This window comes from Hyaena hyaena, unplaced genomic scaffold (genome assembly GCF_003009895.1).
Source record: "Hyaena hyaena isolate Hyena2069 unplaced genomic scaffold, ASM300989v1 scaffold_485, whole genome shotgun sequence".
NCBI lineage: Eukaryota > Metazoa > Chordata > Mammalia > Carnivora > Hyaenidae > Hyaena > Hyaena hyaena.
Window position 1 is genome coordinate 1127563 of NW_024081115.1, and position 20856 is coordinate 1148418.

The window sequence follows — 20856 nt, forward strand, 5'->3', positions numbered from 1 at the left end:
TTTAAAATGTGCCAGAATTGAAAAAGATGTACAGTAAAGAAGCAGTATTATCCAAGTTCTTCATATCCTTGTAAATCATTTTATATTTTCAGATTGTTTTTTTCCTAGTAAATGTGAGTGGTATTTGTCTCCTCAGGATAAAAGTATCTTCCATTGCTCAGAAATAGAGCTCAAGGTGATTTAGATACAACATTATTCTATTTCAAAGGGAATTGTGTGCTTATAATTCATTTCTTCTGCTGTGGTTGGTATCTATGACACAAAAAGGAATAATATTTGGAGAGTTGGAGGAGAAAAATTAGTGGAAAACAGAATACTGATTTAAAAATAATTACTGAGAAAGATGCCACCTCGTCATACCTTCCATACCTTGCTGATGACTCATGACAACCCTCTGATCACAAAAGTGCAGCTAGGTAGCTAGTAGCCATACTTAAATGCTATCAGGTGGTAGCAGGCTGTGTAGGATAGTAATCAGAAGTAGAATTTTATCCAAAGAATTAATTAAACACCAAAAGAAAATTAGAATGTTTATGTCAAATTTGTAGACAATAGCTTAGACCATTCCACAATTAGAGCACAATAATAAATGAACAATATTCCTTTTCTCTGTGAACCTGGAAAGAGTTCTATTTCCAAAACCTCTCTAAAATAGTTTATAACTTCACATTTAAGCCATCGAATCTCTAGTTTTCCAAGTTGATTGATCCTCCTTGTAGGACGAAAGAATTAAATAATCCGATGTATAGAAGACCACCAATACCAATCTAAAATCCCATCAGGATTAATGAGAAAATCTGTAGCTTTTGATGAGAGAGATACCAGTTAAGAAACCAACAGCGATCTATGGAACACGTACTCTGTGTTTGAACTATCCTATAGCTAGAAGTAGCTAAAAGTAGGAAGTCTACCACTTAAGTAAGACATATTCTATTTAAAAAATCCAACTATAAAATACAATTTTGTAACAATTCGTGATGAAATTAAGTGTCAGATATGGCAAAGATTTTGATTCCAAAGTTTATAGGGAGGTGATTAAATAATTCATTGTGTGTAGCATGAAGTTTTGGCAGAAGAAAAGGGATCACAGCAGAGGCACTGGATTTGTATAACGATGGGCAATAATAAAGAGGAGAAATCAGGGAGAAGCTGTCAGAGAGGTGACGGTGAGTTGTAAGTATATGCTAGTCTGTTATTGTAACTGCATATTATCTGAGTAAAGTTTCTGCATTGTGTTCTTAGTTTTCCAGTTGCAGATACAAACAAACAACAGCATAAATCTGCAAGCTATGCTACTAAACCTAACCCATATGCTCCCCCTTTTTCCATTCAACTTAAGGTTGTGATATTTTCAAGTGTAAAATTAAGTTTACTTTAAGTAATGCTCACTAAAATGCAGAATGGCAGCTTTCTTTAGATTTATGCCAGTAAGGGTCTGTGGGGACAGGGACAGAAATATTGGCACAGCAAATGTTAATTCCAAATAAAATAACAATATTATGATTTGTAGAGATTGATGTGATAGAGATAAATAAGAGAAAGTTTGTGAAAAATTAAAGAAAACCATACTTTTGTTAACTTCTGACATGTGTGCATACATTTTACATGGTATTAGCTTTGAAGATCTTTCTTTTATTTACTGCCATCATTAAACTCGATAGGATTATAGAATCTATGAGTCTGAATTAAAAAAAAAAAAAAAACAGTTCCCAAAAGAAAAGCCATCCCACCTTTAAAGAAGGCAAATTTTATCGTCATAAAATTTTCAAATTTTAGTGAAAAGCTGTATGTTGAATTACAATTTATCAATATTGCAACAAGCACCTATTGGAAAAGGAGCTACAAAAATTTGGAAACAAGCCATGTTTCTCTATTTTAAAGAAAACTGCAAGCTAAGCTTGATATCAAAATTTACACAAAAATTATACCCTAGATACATAGATAGATATAAGCCAACCAAAACACAAATGTCTTTGAGAATGATTTAATGCTCAACTACTTCATACCAACCACAAATGCAGTTCAGAGATTATTATTAGTGGAGTAATTTGAAAATACTTGAAAAAATAAAAGTTTCAGAAACTCATACTACGGAGAGATTGAATTGGTGGAGGAAGGTGTGAAGAAATAATCTAGTGAAATTAAGTCATAATTATTATTATAAATGTTAATATTAAATGAGTACTGCCAAATTGATGCAAATAATAATTATTAAACTTGTACTTTACTTAAGGTATGTAATAAAAAATTAAATATTCCTTCAAAAATAAATAGCTAAAATATCTACAAGTGCACATGTATCTCATGGCTCTTTTATTTCTAGATTAACAGTACAAGGAGTGATTTTAACCTGCTTAAATTCTATCCACTATGAATCTGTAGAGAAAGATAATATTCTAACGCACACAGATAAAAATCCTGGGGGTGCCATGGTGGCTCACTCCGTTAAGATTTGACTCTTGATTTCGGCTCAAGTCATGATATCATGGTTCGTGAGTTGGTGATGCGGGGTTGGGTCCCACATTGGGCTCTGTGCTGACAGCGCAGAGCCTACCTGGGATTCTCTCTCTCTCCCTGGTGCCCACCCCAACTCGTGCTCATTCTCTCCCTCTCAAAATAAATAAATAAACTTTAAAAAAAAAGATCTTACTCTTGATTTTATCCCAGGTCATGATTTCATGGCTCATGAGTTTGAACCCTGCATCCGGCTCTGTGCTGATATTGCAGGATCTGCATGCTCTCTCTCTGCCCCTCCCCCACTTGTGCTTTCTTCCTCAAGATAAATAAATAAAATTTAAAAATCCTATATAAAGCAGGATAAAGTGGTGGATGAACACCCAAGTTAGATCGTTTAAGTTCAAATCCTAGTTTTACTAATCAGAAGATGGATACTTCACTACTCTGTGATGAAATTTTCTAAATTGTAAAATGAAGGAAATAATCCATATAAATGGTTTGTTCTGATTATTAAATGAGTTAACACAGGTAACAAAATATATAACCTCTGATTATTGCTGGAAAAAAAGTTCAAAAAGCACAAATTAATATATGAAAAAATATAATGGTATATATAACCCAAATAATAAGAAAAAAATTGTGCTCATAACTTTATAGTTTTTAGATGAAATAGAAAATTCTAAATCCTTCATTATCCTATGACTATGATAAATTGAACTAATTTATATTGAATTATATTATGCTTTATTGAATTATAAATTGAAACCATTATGAATTGAAGGGGTTATTAAAATTATACTCAGAAATCTCTGGGTTTAAACTGTTTTATAGAAGAGTTCTGCCAAAACTTTCAAGAAATAGATAATTTCAATGTTTTATAAGCATTTTCAGAATTAGGTCTAAGCACTTGATAAAGTGTGTCTAACTGAGAAACTACTACAATAGTATACATAGAGAGATATTTGAACAACCTCTTTAAAATTAAAAAAATGCTCACTTTCACCAATTTCATTCAGGTATTATTAGTTTATAGCATATACAAACATAAAAGAAAACAAATGCATAGAAAGAATAATTCATTTTTTATATTTATAGATAATATAATCGCCTGTATATAAAGCCAAAAATATACTATATACTAATTGAAACTATAACATATAGTTTCATATAATAAATGGGTTTAGCAGGAGGATAAATAAAAGAGCAAGACATATAGTACTTTCCATTTCTATACAACCAGCATAGAAACAGAGAATATAATTTTAGTAGAAACTGTTCTGACAATCTTTGAAAAAACTAAGTTACCTTGGAAAAACTCACTGTGTTTTCATTCACATGTATATTAATTGTGTAATAAAAATAAGGCTTTTTACTATTTTAAAGAGTGATATAAATAATTATTCCCATTGTATAGATCAGTTGTCCTAACAGATTGATCTTTTGATTCAATGAGATTATATTTGTCCGGATAATTATTGTTGTGACTTTTGAAAGTTGACTCTAAACTTTATGACTTTTGAATGTTGCTTTGCAACATGGTTTATCAATGAGAAAATAATGGGACTCATCACTAAATGGAATTGGAAACATTGCTTTATCTGTATGGGATAGGTGCTTTGGAATCTCTATGCTACAGGACTCATAGCATTAATATTCTAATGGGGAATAAGTGGAAAAAGTCAGTATTGTGTTAGTACTTGTTTAAAAGCTAGGTCTTGGGTGGGTGGGAGAACAACAGTCCTGATTTATAGCATTTGCTACAACATTCTCTGACCAATATTTTCTTAATGTTTTTAACATTTATTTATTTTTGAGAGCCAGGGAGAGACAGCACAAACAGTGGAGGGGCAGAGAGAGGTGGAGACACAGAACCCAAGCAGGCTCCAGGACCTGCGCTGTCAGCACAGAGCCCGACGCGGGGCTTGAACTCTTAGACTGTGAGATTATGACATGAGACAAAGTTGGACACTTAACCTACTGAGCCACCCAGTTGCCCCTAAATGATTAATCTTAAAACAAAAATAACACAAATAATAAAATAAAATATTCAGATTGAAGATTAATTTTGTTAAAAACATTTTAAGGATAGTAAAATTAGAAAAACTAGAGATTTGGAAAAGATATTTGCAACTCAGAAAGATAACAAAATACGACAGAATATATCCTAAAAATCAAAAGAAATAAACACTCAATGGGGAAAAAAAAGCAATGGCCAAAGACATAAACATATATTTCAGAGAAAAGGAAATATGCATGGTCAGCAAAATAGAGAAAAAATGCTAGGATTTGAGAATACATAATTAGTTTTAACACGTGCATTCCCTATGGCCCAAATAAAACATAAAGTCTGGCCTCCTAGAGCGGGAGGGAATTCATCGACAGACTGCCTTCTTCCTTCATCTGCACCATCGGCTCTCCTGGGTTTCGAGTCAGCCAGCCCACACTGCAGAGTTTAGACTTCTTAGGTTCCATAATTGCATGAGCCAATTCCTTATAATAAATGTCTATCTATCATCTATCTATCATCTATCTATCTATCTATCTATCTATCTATCTATCTACCTATCATCTGTGTATCACCTATTGGTTCTGTTTCCCCAAAGAATCCTGACTAATGACTATAGGAGCAGTCATGAGTCAAAGGTTAGAATTAATCCAATTCTGAGCACCAAGATTGAGAAGAGAGAGAGAGAAAGAGATGAGAGACAGAGAAACAGTGACCACCTTCAGATAAGGGAGAAGATTCAATTAGACAAGAAAAGGAAATGGGGACAGCACCAGTGAATTCAAATGGAACACAGATCTTTATTACACATCCAGCTATATCTATGACTTGTCTTGAAGAGGTAAATGTCTTCAGTAACTAAGAATTTTGTTTTTTTTAGAGAGAGAGAGAGTACAAGAGTGCATGAGGACTGGGGGCAGGGTTGGGGGTTGGGAGAGAGAGAGAGAGAGAGAGAGAGAGAGAATCCCAAGGAGGATCCACGCTTAGTGAGGAGCCCAACATGAGGCTCTATCTCACTGCTGTGAGATCATGACCTGGGCCAAAATCAAGAGTCTAACATTCAACCGAATGAGCCACCCAAGCATCCCAATATGAATTTATTTCTAAACGGTCCTGCTTGATTTGTAATATACTTTAGAGATGAGGGAATACTATAAAATGGACTTTTTAAGCTTTCTCTTTGATGTGTCATGACTTAATTTCCAGGTATTGCTATGTATTATGCAAAAGATAGCATTTTGCATTTTAAATTACACATAATAAACTTATGATTATGCCTGAGGTTGTTTTCTCTTCTTCTTTCCAAAAATAAGTGTGAGATCCAAATGATTACGTTTTCAGTTTGTTACTTGATTTTGCAATGTAAATACTCTAAAGTTCTTAATAATCATTAAAAAGTGATGATGGCTAAATAAATATTTTCCAAGATGTGAGTTTGAAATCGACCTGTCATTTTGTGCTTTTCAGGAGGAGAGAATTTCTGTATAGAAACCTTAAAAGTCACTCTTCATCCGTTTATTTCAAAATCACTCTTCATCCAATTGTATTACTCAGGCAACATTTAAATAGAAAAATCTAGTTAAAACATTCTAAAGAATGTTTCTCTTATGTGTTATACTGAATATAATTTTTTTATTATTAAATGACCCTAGCATTTCTGGAATATACTCTTTTTTTTTTTTTTGATAGTTTGATAGTCTTTTAGACCGTTAGATTCAGTGTTCTAATACTCAATTTGTATTAGTAAGATTGATCTATTGTTTTAGAATTTTTTTTCTGCTCCTTACCACAGTGTAAGTTATAAATTTAAAAAAAGTGGGTAATGTTTCATTTTTCTCTTATCAAAATGTATATATTAAAATAATTAGATTTCAGATATTTGTTTCTGGTAATCACTCTTAATTTCTTACAATTTATTCATAGCTTTTTATCTGCTGCAGAAGTTCATTTTAATAATTTATATTTCTTTTGTTGTTGTTGTTGTTGTTATGTACAAATTAGTTAGCTTAACGGCATAGTTTTGTCCTAATGGAAAGAGTGTGTTATACTCTTTTTATAAACAGACCTTTGTTTCTATAATTTGAATCCAGAAGTGAATAATCACAAAGGTTTGGAAAGTTCATGATTTTACTCACATTTACTCCTCTGTGCAGAGAATAGAATTTCTGGTTTCTTCAGAGTAAGGAGGAAATAAAACACCACTGAAATCGTAATGGAAAACCATCGTCAAAGGGCACTTGGGTCAAATATTGGTTCCGTTTCCAGCAGCTTCCCGAATGTCCGGTAAGGGGTGTGGACCCGGCTCTCGCCTTCCCCGGGCAGGTGGGACTTTCCCTAATGATCTATGCAGGTAAAGGCACACTGAGTCACCGTGCCTGTGGGCTTGTCACGTGAGCTAGTTTTACGGGGAACTGTCATTCGAGGGACCTGAGGGTGTGTCTTTTCTTTGACAGACTCAATGACGGTTCAAAACGTGAAGGGACTGCTGTTGCGTCTTCTCAGAGTTCCCGTGTCACGACTTCTGTTGTCCTACGAAAGTCCCAAAGGTGCCCCGCGAAACAGAGTCAAGCTTAGGTCCCCCAGTAAGACGCATCATTCACCCGCGGCTCTTTAGAGCTCGGCTGGATTCTAAGTGAAAAACAGACTTCTCTGACTTTAAGGGGAATCTGCATTTTGGGGGGAGGTATATGTAACATGGTGTGTTAGATCTGTCTTAAACATTCCCCTTAATATTTGTTCTAATCTTAGATGCTAGTCAAGTTGCTTTTGACCCAGGCGCTTTATGTGGACATCTCAGAGGGGTGCCAGACTTGGAATATCTTGAAAAGTCCTAAACAAAACAGTTATTCCTGGTCAACCATGATCCCAGCAGTGTGTGTGGGCATGTGGGGGAGGGGCAGACCCCTGAAAGCCAGTAGCTGAGCATAAAATCATAAGTAGCCCTCCATAAGAAATGTTGTTGGCTTCAGGAAGTGCAAGTCACAGGGCTTTGAGGAATCCTCAAAATTGCTTTAAGAAGGAAGTAGAATTTTATTTCAACACACAGACGACTCCAGATTACAGCTTTGGAATAATGGACACCACCCCTCCTAACAGGCAACTTCTGAACTGAGCTGAGAGGGGAGAAAATTTATGAAAATGCATAATAGAATGAATCCATGATATTACACATTGCTTAATTTTTAATATGTAAAGAGACTATTTGTATTTAGAAGTGACCAGAAAAGCTATGGGGTTTGCTACTTTCCATACAGTTAGTTGGTAGGAAAATAGTTATTTTATAATATTTTAAGTTCAATTAATTGAATACATTCGTGTATAGCACACATCCAGACCTATATTCAGGATGTATGTGTGTCATAATTCAATAGCTGTTTATTATTATCCTTCATGAATTTACTGTTTATTTAATGTTGCTTCAGGAGTCATTTGCTGACATTTTCAATGCTCACTGTTAAAAACTAGACAGCTTGTACCAGTTTTCATGCTGCCACACTAAGTATGACATTATTTGTTTCCATAAACCCTTAAGAATACAAAGTATTGGGGTGCTTGGGTGGCTCAGTTGATAAAGTGTCAGACTTGAGCTCAGACCATGATCTCACTGTTCATGAGTTTGAGCCTCACATCTGGCTCTGTGTTGATGGCACAGAGCCTGGAGCTGCTTCAGATTCTTTATCTCCCTCTCTCTCTGCTCCTCCCACACTCACACTCTGTCTCTCTGTCAAAAATAAACATTAAGGGCACCTGAGTAACTCTATTGGTTAAGCGTGAGACTTCGGCTCAGGTCATGATGTCATGGTTCTATGGATTTGAGACCCACGTCGGGCTCTGTGCTGACAGCTCAGAGTATGGAGCCTGCTTTGGATTCTGTGTCTCTCTCTCTCTGCCCCTCACACACTCATGCTCTGTCTCTCAAAAATGAATAAATGTTAAAAAATTAAAAAATAATGACAATAAAATAAATAAACATTAAAAAATAAAAATAAATTTAAAAAGAATAAGAAGCATTGTCAATAGTCATTTAAGAATTATCAATTGAATAACACTGCCAATTCAATAGGTTAAAATATGTGTTGCAACTCTGTTGTAATTTAAATGTCTTTTATTATTAGTGATTGTAAGCTCTGGTGTATCTTCTAATAATATCATATATATATCTCATATAATAATTACATATATTGAATACCCTCTATTCTTTTTAAGTCATCTAAGCTCTTTTGCATTTTAAATCATTTAAGCTCTTTTGCAATTTAAATGAATTAACCTTACAAATGTATCTATGTTGGAAATATGTACCCCAGTTTATTATTTCGTGTTAATTTTGTCTTTATGATGAATTAATACAATGCCATATCTGTCACCTTCATAGTTTCTATCGCTAGTGGAAGGCCATTTATGCATGGAAAGCATACTTTATCATTATATTTTAAAAGTACACTTTGGGGCACCTGGGTGGTTCAGTCAGTTAAGCATCCGACTTCGGCTCAGGTCATGATCTCGCAGTACGAGGGTTCGAGCCCCACGTCTGGCTCTGTGCTGACAGATAGGTCAGAGCCTGGAGCTTGTTTCAGATTCTGTATATCCCTCTCTCTCTGACCCTCCCTGCTCACACTTTCTCTCTCTTTAAGAAATAAATAAAACATTAAAAATGTTAAAAAAAGTACACTTCTAAACTTTATTAGTGTTCATATATTTAATCTAACTGAAATGCATACTGTGTGTTTGGACCTAGGACTATTGTTATATTTCTTTCCCAATGAGTAGTCAACTATTTCATTCATTTAATGAAGCAATATCTGTTTCTTAGTGCTAAAAAAAAATCTCTCCATTACTAGCCATTACTATTAATGACTGTGTTATCTTTTGAGTTACTGCCTCTTCTATATTTGGTATTTCGTTTGTTTTTGTTTTCTATTTATTTATTTTTTATTTTTTAAATGTTTTATTTATTTCTAGGAGAGAGAGAGAGAGACAGCGTGAGCAGGGGAGGGTCAGAGAGAGAGGGAGTCACAGACTGAAACAGGCTCCAGGCTCTGAGCTGGCAGTCAGCACAGAGCCCGACGCGGGGCTTGAACCCATGAACCGCGAGATCATGACCTAAGCGAAAGTCGGACGCTTAACCGACTAAGTCACCCAGGCGCCCCTGTTTTCTATTTATTTAGATTAGTTTATTTTTAAGAAATTATCCCAGTAACCTGGAGGAAAGGGCTGAGAATGTCCCATAGATTTAGGGAGTAATCAAACACATTTTGCACTGAAGGTCAACAAACGAACTACTGAGTAATGGAATGGACTCACCTACCAGCATGTTATGTACAGAAGGTACTTATAATTTAGTCAAGTAAATTGGTGAGTCAAACGAAGCTGACTTAGCTGACACCAAGTTAACATGTATAATTTTATCAACAGAAATCCTGTATTCATAACAGTGAGGAAGATTGGTCCTCTAACTTTATGCAGGTTGTATCAAAACTAAAACTTATGTCCACAGTGAGTTCTGAAATTTAAGAGGACGACTATGAAAATCTTTAGACAGATTGCCCCATGGGAAGACAACTGGACCATAAGTCATATGGGCATGTGAAAACCCGATTGAGATCTGCGGTTAGTATGGATTCCGGGAAAACAGCTCCACATACTAATGGGAAAGAAAATTTATATTCATTCTGTGTGAATTGCTTTGGTTCATCGCGCATGTGAGGAGATTTTTATGCAAGGCAGCCCTGCATTCCCTCGGCTCCTGTTTAGCTGCCAAAAGATTAAGTTTGTGCTCTGGTGACTGATTTATTCCCACTCCGCTTTAGGTTGTGTGGGACAGCTCACATTCTCAGTCAAGGAGGTAAAGAGTATGGCACCCAAAATTCCTTTTATTAGAATATTTATTTAGTATTAGATTGAATCGAAAGTCTGTGTTATTAGAAATTAAATCCGAGAGTTGGTTCCAGGTTAATGACCTGCTTTGTTTCGGTTCCCTTTTCTTTCTCCCTTGCTGAAATTAGAGATTTCATTTCCAAAGTGAATCCCAGCAATGCTCAACTAATTAGATGCCAAACAAAATGCTATCCTGACCCAGAAACTCCATATTTCTTTGCATGGCTTAGTGTATGTGTGTGTGTGTGTGTGTGTGTGTGTGTGTGTGTGTGTGAAGGATGAGATCTGGAAGTTTATTGCTAACCAAATTACTGAAAACACCAGGATGAGAAGGTCTGTTTAAGGATGTAGCATTACTCTTGGATTCGTCACAATTCAAGAAAGACTCACAGAAGTGGCAATGCCATAAAGCACATGTTTTCCCTGTATTGTTTGTCCCATGTCCTGAGCGAAGAGAAAATGTAGATCTATAGTAGGAAAGTCAGAGAGTAGGCTCTCAGAGTTAAATTGAAAACACAGATGGCTATCACTCACCTTACTTTGAAATTTTGCTTCTGTATTTCTTTGTTATTTGGGGTCTGTAGCCAATTGTGTAACACAAGTCGACTTATTTATTTTAAATTGTTATGCCCAGATCGCGATCTCCCCAAAATCCCAAGACCACCAAGGAGACAGAGTCACGTATGCAAAAGCAAAGGGCTTTATTACGGGCTAAAGCTCGGACTCCCAGACTTCACAAGCGTATGGATCTGTGCTGAGAGCCTCGAACAAGGGCAGAGTAGGGTTTTTATGGGGCTTGAGACAGGGGAGTTACAGAAATTGTGACATGGGAACAGTGATCCAATCATAATAATTCAACATCATTGACAGTGGGTTTGACCACACACATGGTCTAGAGTATTCATTACTTTTGGCGGGATCCAATTACAACATTTAGAGTACCTTTACATTCAACGAATCACAGAGCGAGCCTAGGGTCTTGTTTGGCCACTAACAGGTTAACTTTAACATTAGGTAACAGTGTCCTATCTATAGTTTCTATCTCCAGGCCTCTCCCTTAGTAATGTGGAGGGTGGTCGCTGGACTTTCCTGATTGGGTGTTGCAAGGTTGGTTTCTCCTGCCTTGGGCAATGTGTAACTGCCTGATAGTTTCAGAAAAGCTGAAACTCAGGCCTTCTAGTTCAGAGGGGAAACTTAAAGCCTGTCATGGAGTCAGTTTGGTTTGGACGTTTAGACTTGTGGCCTTACAAAATAAGGCAGCTTTTTAAAAATATCATTTAGAGTGTAACTTGTTTTGAGTCATGCATGGCTCCAATAATCGAAACTAACTCTAGTGGGCAGAAATGATAAGGAAACAAGAAAGTTCTAACAATCTGATTTGTCTTTACAAAATAATAACGCCCCTATCATTGCCCTGTGTCTTCATTTGCTCTCCAGGGTCTTGTGTTTTAAGATTTTACATTACTAATAAGAGCAAAACTGTAAATATCAGAGAGAAAGATGACATATTTCAATATGCAATTACAATAAATTCTATAAGAGAGGGGCGCCTGGGTGGCTCAGTCAGTTAAGCATCTGACTTCAGCTCAGGTCATGATCCCATGATTTGTGGGTTTGAGCCCCGCATGGGGCTTTGTGCTGACAACTCAGAGCCTGGAGCCTGCTTCAGATTGTGTCTCCCTCTCTCTCTGACCCTCCCCTGCGGTCTCTCTCTCTCTCTCTCAGAAATAAATAAAACATTTAAAAAATTAAAAAAAACAAACACTATAAGAGGATAATAATTAACTAAATATATATTTAGTAAAAAATTGATATCAGGTAATTCCTAAGAGTAGGTTTGACGATGTGACTATTCATGGTTTAGGTTTTTCAGAAAGAGAAGAAACACTTATGGAGAAGTAAAATATATGAGGAGAGGAAAAACTGGGGTTATATATAAAATTTTTCTTAGGATTGGGCCAAATCAAATTAGGACTTTTAATTTAATTTTCTAAATGAATAGTTTTAGGTCACACTCCTAATACATCAGTTTTGACTCAGTTTTGACTGCTTTTTTTCATTCTGCTGGGCAGGGGGTTGGGGGAGGAATGTGCTTGGGAACCTTTTCAAAGTAGAATGGGGTAATTTGCAAAGCAAAGATGAATGAGACATGGTCATAAAAATGCTAACCATCAGTATCTATCCGCAAATCAAAATGTATTGGTAACATACCTGAAAACCCCAGATGTATAAAATATCTTATATATTCTGATGATGCCAAGATAAATGTGAAACGATAAATTATGTATCCAGAAAAATGTATTCTATAGAAAGGAGAATTTTCTGTCTCCGATTGTTCATCAAATATATGGTCATGTCTGTTTTACTTACTTTGTATAATACTATGTCACAAATGTAAATTGATGGCTCTATTAAAACTGTCAAAGAGATTGGTGAAATTTATTTGCTAGTTCATGTTTCATGTGCAACTGTTTTTCATTTGTTGGACAATTCATTTACCCTGACAGCTCTAATTTTCCAGAACTGCTTTTTCAAACACGGAGTTGAGGTTGTTCTTTATATCAATATTCCATAACCTCCTTCATATTTTCTGCACTCACTATCTAGACATAACCCTCACAAAAATGACCTACTTTTGTTATTGTTAGTGTTTCTGCTGTCATTGCCAACATGCAGAAAAAGTTAGGACTTGATCTCCAGAGGCAAACTTCCTGGCAGCCAGCATTTCGAGGGTAAAGTTCATAACTCAAATAAACATTGTTCCAGAACAGTAACAAATTCCCCAAACAGGCACTGACCAAGTTGCATCTTCCTTAGTCTATGAAATCTGTTGTATGCATCAAATGTGGATGAAAATCCGTCCCTTTTTCTACATAAGGAGGAAGGCAGAATAATTATGTTAGTCTTCTGGCACTGGTGTTAATAGAATACAACCAATTTCTTTTTTTTTAATTGATGAAGTTAGCAAAGCTACTCTCTGTAAATAACATTGCAGGAAAAAAAAGTTTTTTTCTCACTCTTCTTTATACATACCTTTCAAGTCTGTGTCCTGTGAACAATCCAAATTTACAGTTTGGGTTATATTTGTATTTTTGCCAATCTTCTCCTCTTTGTATGCTCCATTTGTTTAAAATTCTAAATATTTGTTTAAAGTTTCATCTTTTTCTTTCTTTTTTTTAAAAAATTTTTAAAAATGTTTTATTTATTTTTGAGAGAGAGAGAGAGAGAGAGAGAGACAGTGTGAGCAGGGGAGGGTCAGAGAGGGAGGGAGACACAGAATCCGAAACAGGCCCCAAGCTCTGAGCTAGCTGCGAGCACAGAGCCCAATGCAGGGCTTGAACCCACAAACCATGAAATTATGACCTGAACCGAAGTCGGATGCTTAACCGACTGAGCCGCCCAGGCGCCCCAAAGTTTCATCTTTTTCTTCAACCGGTGGACTTTAGATAACACTTGCTCTTCTTTTTTTCTGAATAACTCTTATTCTATATTCAATGGTATGCGCAAGTATTGGGTACTTTTGGGTTTATGTCTATTTAACACTGCTTTTCCTCTTGGGCCAGCTGTATTAAGTACACCCCAATAGTTGACGGCTTTGACCTTCGTGCGCAATATTCCAGAGAAGTAATTCCTGACTGGTGCAAGGCTCAGTCATGTTGGCTTTATTTAAATTACCCAAGGCTGTCATGTAGACACCACTAATAATAACTATGGGCAAAGTAGAATATGAAGCTCTCTCTATATATTAAAATCTTTTCCCAACAAACCAACTTTGTTCTTCTTCAAAGTTGTCTGGTATTTCGAACTCCTTTGTATACCCGTAGAAATTTTACAACCAATGTGTCAAGTTTTAAACAAACAAACAAACAAACAAACAAGCCTCTTTTGGTTTTGATTAGATTTTCATTGAAGCTAAGAATCAGTTTAGAGAGTAGCCATCATAGCAACACTCAGTATTTACAAAACCATTAATATAGTACATTTCTCCATTTATTTAGGTCTTCTTAATACATCACAAAATTGTTTTGCTACTTTTGGTCTACAGGTTTTTCACATCTTTTCTTATCAGAAATATTCCTAAATTGTTCATACTTTCATGTTTAAAATTCCATTACATTTAAAATTCTAATTTACCATTTTTTTTTAAAGTTTACTTATTTAGTTTTGAGAGAGAGAGAGCACTAGCAAAGGAGGGACAGAGAGAGGGAGAGAGAATCCCAAGCAGGCTCCAAGCTGCCACTTAGAGCCCGATGTGGGGCTCAATCCCACAAATGCTGAGATCATGACCTGAGTGGAAATTAAGAGTCAGATGCTTCACTAACTGAGACACCTAGGTGTCCCTCAATTCCCTATGTTTTTCTGATGATATATGGAAATTTAAAAAATTTTAATGTTTATTTATTTTTGAGAGAGAGAGAGAGTGTCAGAGTGTGAGTAGGGGATGGGCAGAGAGAGGAGACACAGAATCCAAAGCAGGCTCCAGGCTCTGAGCTGTCAGCATGGAGCCCTATGTGGGGCTCGAGCTCACTGACTGCAAGATCATGACCTGAGCTGAAGTTGGACACAACCGACTAAGCCACCCAGGTGCCCCAATAAACGGAAATTTGTGTGTGTTGATCTTGTATCCAGCTACTTTGCTAAATTCACTTATTAGTTCTAGTAGCCTTCTCGTAGATTTTCAGAGTCTCAACATAGACCTATCCTTGACAGGACCATATATGAGATATTAGCCTTTGCAGGCCATAATATTTCTTCCCAGCTGCTCAAGTCCACCATTGTAGTGTGAAAGAAGGTAGAGACAATACATAAGTTAATGAGTGCGGTTGTGTTCCAATATTACATTGTTTAATTTTTGGGTGTTAAATGAATCACGAATTTCTTGGATAAATCTTACTTCATCATGATGTTTTATTATATTTATGTATCATTGGATTCCACTTGCTCAACTCTCATATGGAATATTAGCATCTATGTTCTTGAAGGATATCACATTGTAGGTTCTTTTTCTCCTAACATTTTTTTCCTAGTCTTTGATACTAGTCTTAGTATCAAAGTAATATTAGTATCATATAATGAGTTAGAAATTATTTTGCTTCTCTTTAATTATCTAGATAAATTTGTGTGGAATATTTATTATTTCTATCTGAGATGTTATATAGAATTATCCAGTGAAGACATCTGGGCTTCAGGGTTTCTTTGTGGGAAGATTTTTTACTTATAAATTCAACTTCTTTAAGATATGGTGCTACTCATAATATTCATTTATTCTTTAAATGAACATTTGTAGTTTGTGTCTTTTAAGGATTTTGGCCATTTCAGTTATAGTTTCAAATTTAATAGTATAGAATTATTCACAATACTTTCTTACTATGCTTTAAAAATCTGTAGTTTATGTAATGATGTGACCTCTTTGATTCTTGACTGAAGAACCAAACCAGCGCTATGACAGGCTTCAGAAGGCCGCAGAGATTAGAAGACCCAAGTCTCTGAGGCCTGACTCAGCAGGCTTGAGCCACCGCCCTTCCTTGTGTCCGAACCAATCACTGGAGTTTGGGAGGTACCAGACGTTCCGGCCACTATTCTGGCCCACCTTGCTCTAAACTCACCAATCCCTCTGCGCCGTAACAACCTCTGCCATCACCCTGTCCTATCACATTGTAGTCTCTGCCCATCACCCCTTTCCCCACCCTAGAGTTAATAAAAACCCTACTCCTCCTTTGTTCGGGGCTCTTAGCACGGATCCATTGCGTTGGTGAGGTCTGGGAGCCCGAGCTTAAGCCCGAATAAACGCCCTTTGTTCTTGCATACGTGACTCGGACTCCTTGGTGGTCTTGGGATTTTGGGGAGATCGTGATCTGGGCATAGCATTGACATTGGTTCTTTTTGTCACCTTTTTTCTGATCAGTTTGGCAAGAGGTTTATCAATTTTATTGGTTTCTTCAAAGAGCCAGTTGGTTTCGTTAATTTTTTCCTATTTTTTTTCAGTGTTTGGTATCACTAATTTATTCACTGAACTTTATTATTCCCTTTCCTGTACCTACTCTGGTTTTAACTGTTTCTCTTTAATTAATTGTTCTCTTGAAAAGTGAGGTCATTGTTTTGATACTTTATTTTTCTAATATGGGCCTGTAATGCTATAATTTTTTTGTAAATAATATTTAAGTGTCATCCCACAAATATTTTGTTTTCATTTTCATTAAAGTGCCTTTTTCTTTTCCTTTGGGTTTCTTATTCATCCATTCGTTACTTGCTTGCCTATTATTGAACTTCCAAATATTTAGAATGTCTTCCTCTTATTGATTAATAACTTAGTCCCATACAGGCCAGTCAACATATTTTGTAAAAATTGGATCCTTTTAAATTTATTGAGATATGATTAATGGTCTAAAATATATCCTAGGTAGATATTCCATATGTACTTAAAAGCAAATGAGTATTCTGATATTCATAAATGTCGATTAGGTCAAATTGCTTTATAATACCATTGAAATATTCTAAATTTTTATTGACATTCTAAATATTTGCTTTATTGCTGATAGAGGGTTACTGAAATCTCCAGTTGCAAATACTGACTTGTGTACTTGTCTATTTCTATTGTTTTGCATCTTTATGTTTTGAGGTTTATTATTAGGTACATAAATAGATTTTTAAAGAAGTCCTCTTAAATAATCAAATTTTATTGTTCTAAAATTACTTTCTTTGTCCTTACGCATATTCTTTATTCTAATATCTAATGTATCTGATATTAATGTAGACACTCAAGTTTTCTGTTGATTAGCTTTATCATGATGTGTACTTTTCTTATGTTTTAGTTCTAACATTTTTCTTTTAAGTGTTTATTTTTAATTTTTTTAAAGTTTTTACTTTTTATTCATTTTTGAGAGACAGAGAGAAAGAGTGCAAGTGAAAGAGGGGGAGAGAGACACACAGAATCTGAAATAGGCAATAGTAGGGCTCAAACTAACCAACTGTGAGATCATGACATGAGCCGAAATTGGACACTTAACCGATTGAGCCACCCAGGTGCAGTAAGATTTCTTTTTAGTAAGCAGTACATAGTTTGGCTTTACACTTTTATCAAGCATCTAAATCTTGATATTTTAATTAGCTACTTATAGTTAATATATTCATGTTATAGTTATGCTCAAATGTATTGTTTACTATACATTTTGTTGGCTCCATTTCTTTTTTGTCTCCCTTCCTTCTTTGTCTTCTTTTGCATTAATTGAATATTTTTTTAGTTTTTCATTTCATCTACTTCGTTAGTGAGTTTGATCCTAGTCTTTACTATTTTAGTTCTTATTTTATGTTTTATAGTATACACATTTAAATTACCAGTCTACTTTCAAGTGATATCATACTTCATCTACATTGTAAGTGTCTTAAAATAGTTTATTTTTATTTCTCCCATGCAGACTTCTGTACTATTATTGCCTTATGTTTATTTTTTACATATGTTTTACGTTCCACATTCCATGGTTATTTTTTTAATTGTTTAATGTTTATCTATTTTTGAGACAGAAAGACAGACAGGATATGAGCAGAGGGAGAGGGAGACAGGCTCCCAGATCCCCAAAGCTCCACACTCTGATCTGTCAGCACAGAGCCCAATGCGGGGCTCATACTCATGCAAAATCATGACCTCAGCCAAAGTCAGATGCTTAACTCACTGAGCCACCCAGGCGCCCCCATGTTTTTATTTTTTGTGGTTTTTTTAGAGTCCATTTAAATGATAAGAAACAAATTAAGTGTGTAGTTACCATTTCTGGTGCTTTTTATTCCTTTGCACAGATGGCTAACTCTACCCAGCATAATTTCTCTTCTGCCTGTAATCCACTATTATTCTATTATACTAGAAGCCTGTGGAAATGGCACTAAGGTGTGGGAGAGGTAAAACTCTGTTATGTGTACATGTCAGTCTATAGAGGTCCTGTGTCCTGTGTCCTCCACAAGTGTGAGTCAGAAAGACTAGTGGGGCTGGAGATGGGTAATGTTTTCTTTAGAACAGACTTCTAAAGAAGTCTACGCTGAGGACAACAGTGTAGGCATAATTCAACTTGGTTACTTTTCCCTCCTCCTGCCAGAGCCATGGGGATTCTTCCTGGCTCTTCACAGTGAGAAATTGTGTTTTACTTGGAGCCGAAGACCATTGGAAGTCTGGTGGCTCCCTAAGGCGGCAGCCCCTAAGAGTTTATCACCCTGGTTTATTGTAAATTTGACAAAATTATCACTAAGATTTCCTACCTGTTTATTGCTCCAGCGGCTTCTGCTCAGGTAAGATGAACTCAGCTGTGTTCCATATTTGCCATCCTCTTCAGAATTTTGGACGGTAGCTTATCCTGCTACTTCACCTCTGTACGTTTCAAGAAAAATCAGTAATAATCAGTTTGTTCAGTTTTTGCTTGTTCTAAGGATGTGAAAGGCAACTTCCAAGGTCTTTACATATTGGACTTGAAACCAGAAGTGGAAATCATTTTTATTAACTGGTTTAATGTATTTCACAGTGAATTCCAATATCCACACTGGGTTAAATAGACTAATTTGTCCTCTCATTATTGATCTTATTTTCCTAGTATGCCTGGTAAACTTTAGCTGGATACCAGACATTGTAAATCTTACCTTGCTGGAGTGCTGGGTGTTTGGTATGCCTAAAAATATTGAGCTTAAGTTACTTAGAAGTAGTTTGATTCTTTTAGATATTGTTTTCGTGATTTTTTTTTTGGCAAAACTAAAGCAATGTCAGTCTAGGGATGATTATTCTTGACTACAGAGGCACCCCACTGTGTAATGCTCCCCACTGTCTTGTGGATCATGGTTTTCCAGTCTGGCTACCAGGAGCAGGCACTATTCTCAGTCATGTGTTAGATCTAAGCACTGTCACCTCTTAGATTTTAGGCTATTCTTTCCAAGTCTCTTGCTAGCCAGATGAACCTTTTATTTTTTTTTAAATTTTTTTAATGTTTTATTTATTTCTAGGAGAGAGAGAGAGAGACAGCGTGAGCAGGGGAGGGTCAGAAAGAGAGGGAGTCACAGACTGAAACAGGCTCCAGGCTCTGAGCTGGCAGTCAGCACAGAGCCCGACGCGGGGCTCGAACCCACGAACCGCAAGATCATGACCTAAGCGAAAGTCGGACGCTTAACCGACTAAGCCACCCAGGCGCCCCCAGATGAACCTTTTAATCTTTACCATCTGGATAACCATTTTTATTCCAAGGGTATAGAAAAATACCTAGCTAGATGAACCTTTTAATCCTTACCATCTGGATAACCATTTTTACTCCAAGGTATAGAAAACTACCATTTGGAATTTTTATATTTACATTTGGATTACAAAATCTATGTTAAAACAGTTTAATGAAGGGCACCTGGGTGGCTCAGTCAGTTGAGTGCCCAACTCTTGATTTCATCTCAGGTCATAATCTCATGGTTCATGAGCTCAAGCCCTGGATTGGGCTTTGAGCTGGCAGTGCAGAACCAGCTTGGGATTCTCTCCCTTTCTCTGCTCCTCCCCTGCTTGTGTGCTGTCTGTCTTTCTGTCTCTCTCTCAAAATAAATAAATAAACTTAAAAAAATTAAATTAAATGGAATAATATGTAACAAGAAACTAGGTTACCTATAAACCCTGCTACAAGTAAACCTTACAGGTGAAAGTTTTTATTATAGCATTAGCCTAAATCACATGACAGCTGTTTTTTTTTTTGTTTGCTTGTTTTTTTACAGAAAACAAATACCATCAGGATTTCAAAAAAAAGTAAAGAGGATTATATGAGGGGTAGGAGGGTCATATAAACTCTGTAGAATTGGAAAATAAATGGAAGAAGGAAGAAATAGTCAATCTCAAAGGCAACCCTGAAGGAAAAGTACAGAAAGGTGGAGAGGAGAAGAGGCCTAAGTGAGAAGGGGGTTGATGATTTGAAGATATAATGTAGATTTTGATTCCTGAAACATCATTCTCACTTCATAATGACTATTTCTCTCTCATTATTCTGATGGGGTACGGAGAGTAATGGATGAAATTCTACAATTTAAGCCACACACACACACACACACACACACACACACACACACATTCACAAAAGACTAGCTAACATCACATATATAAGTCCATTGGCTTCTGAGGATAGAAATTTCCAACCAAAAGCTTTTCCCTAAGTAGCAAGATATAACTGGGCTAATGGCATTGTGACAAGGCATAATCTACAGCTAATATCTACTCAGAGCCATTAACTAAGATTTATTAGCTCTGGCTATGATTCCTTTTATTTGTCAACAAGAGGAACTATTTTTCCAGACAGAAGGGAAAATTCAGAGGCATAGTACAAATAAATCATCTCAGGGATATAAACATTTTGGTGAATTATAGTCTCCCTAAAGCCAAAGGGAATCCTGTTGCCACATATATTTTACTGTTGCTTTACCTTGATGTGAGCTTTAAAATTAAAATTTGGAAACTTGTGTTTTTACTTCTATTTTAAAGTGATATATTCCAATTGGTAAGTCAGGTTTTATTTGATCTGTGT

General features: G+C 36.0%; 1 long non-coding RNA gene across 1 annotated transcript in view; it reads right to left on the reverse strand.

The window, feature by feature from the left end:
- LOC120246720 overlaps positions 1–11001 on the reverse strand; it is a 33629-nt gene extending 22628 nt beyond the window's left edge. The window contains exon 1 of the long non-coding RNA XR_005532115.1: positions 10871–11001. This is a non-coding gene — a long non-coding RNA (uncharacterized LOC120246720). The remainder of the gene's footprint in view (positions 1–10870) is intronic.
- Between the last annotated feature and the right edge of the window lie 9855 nt (positions 11002–20856).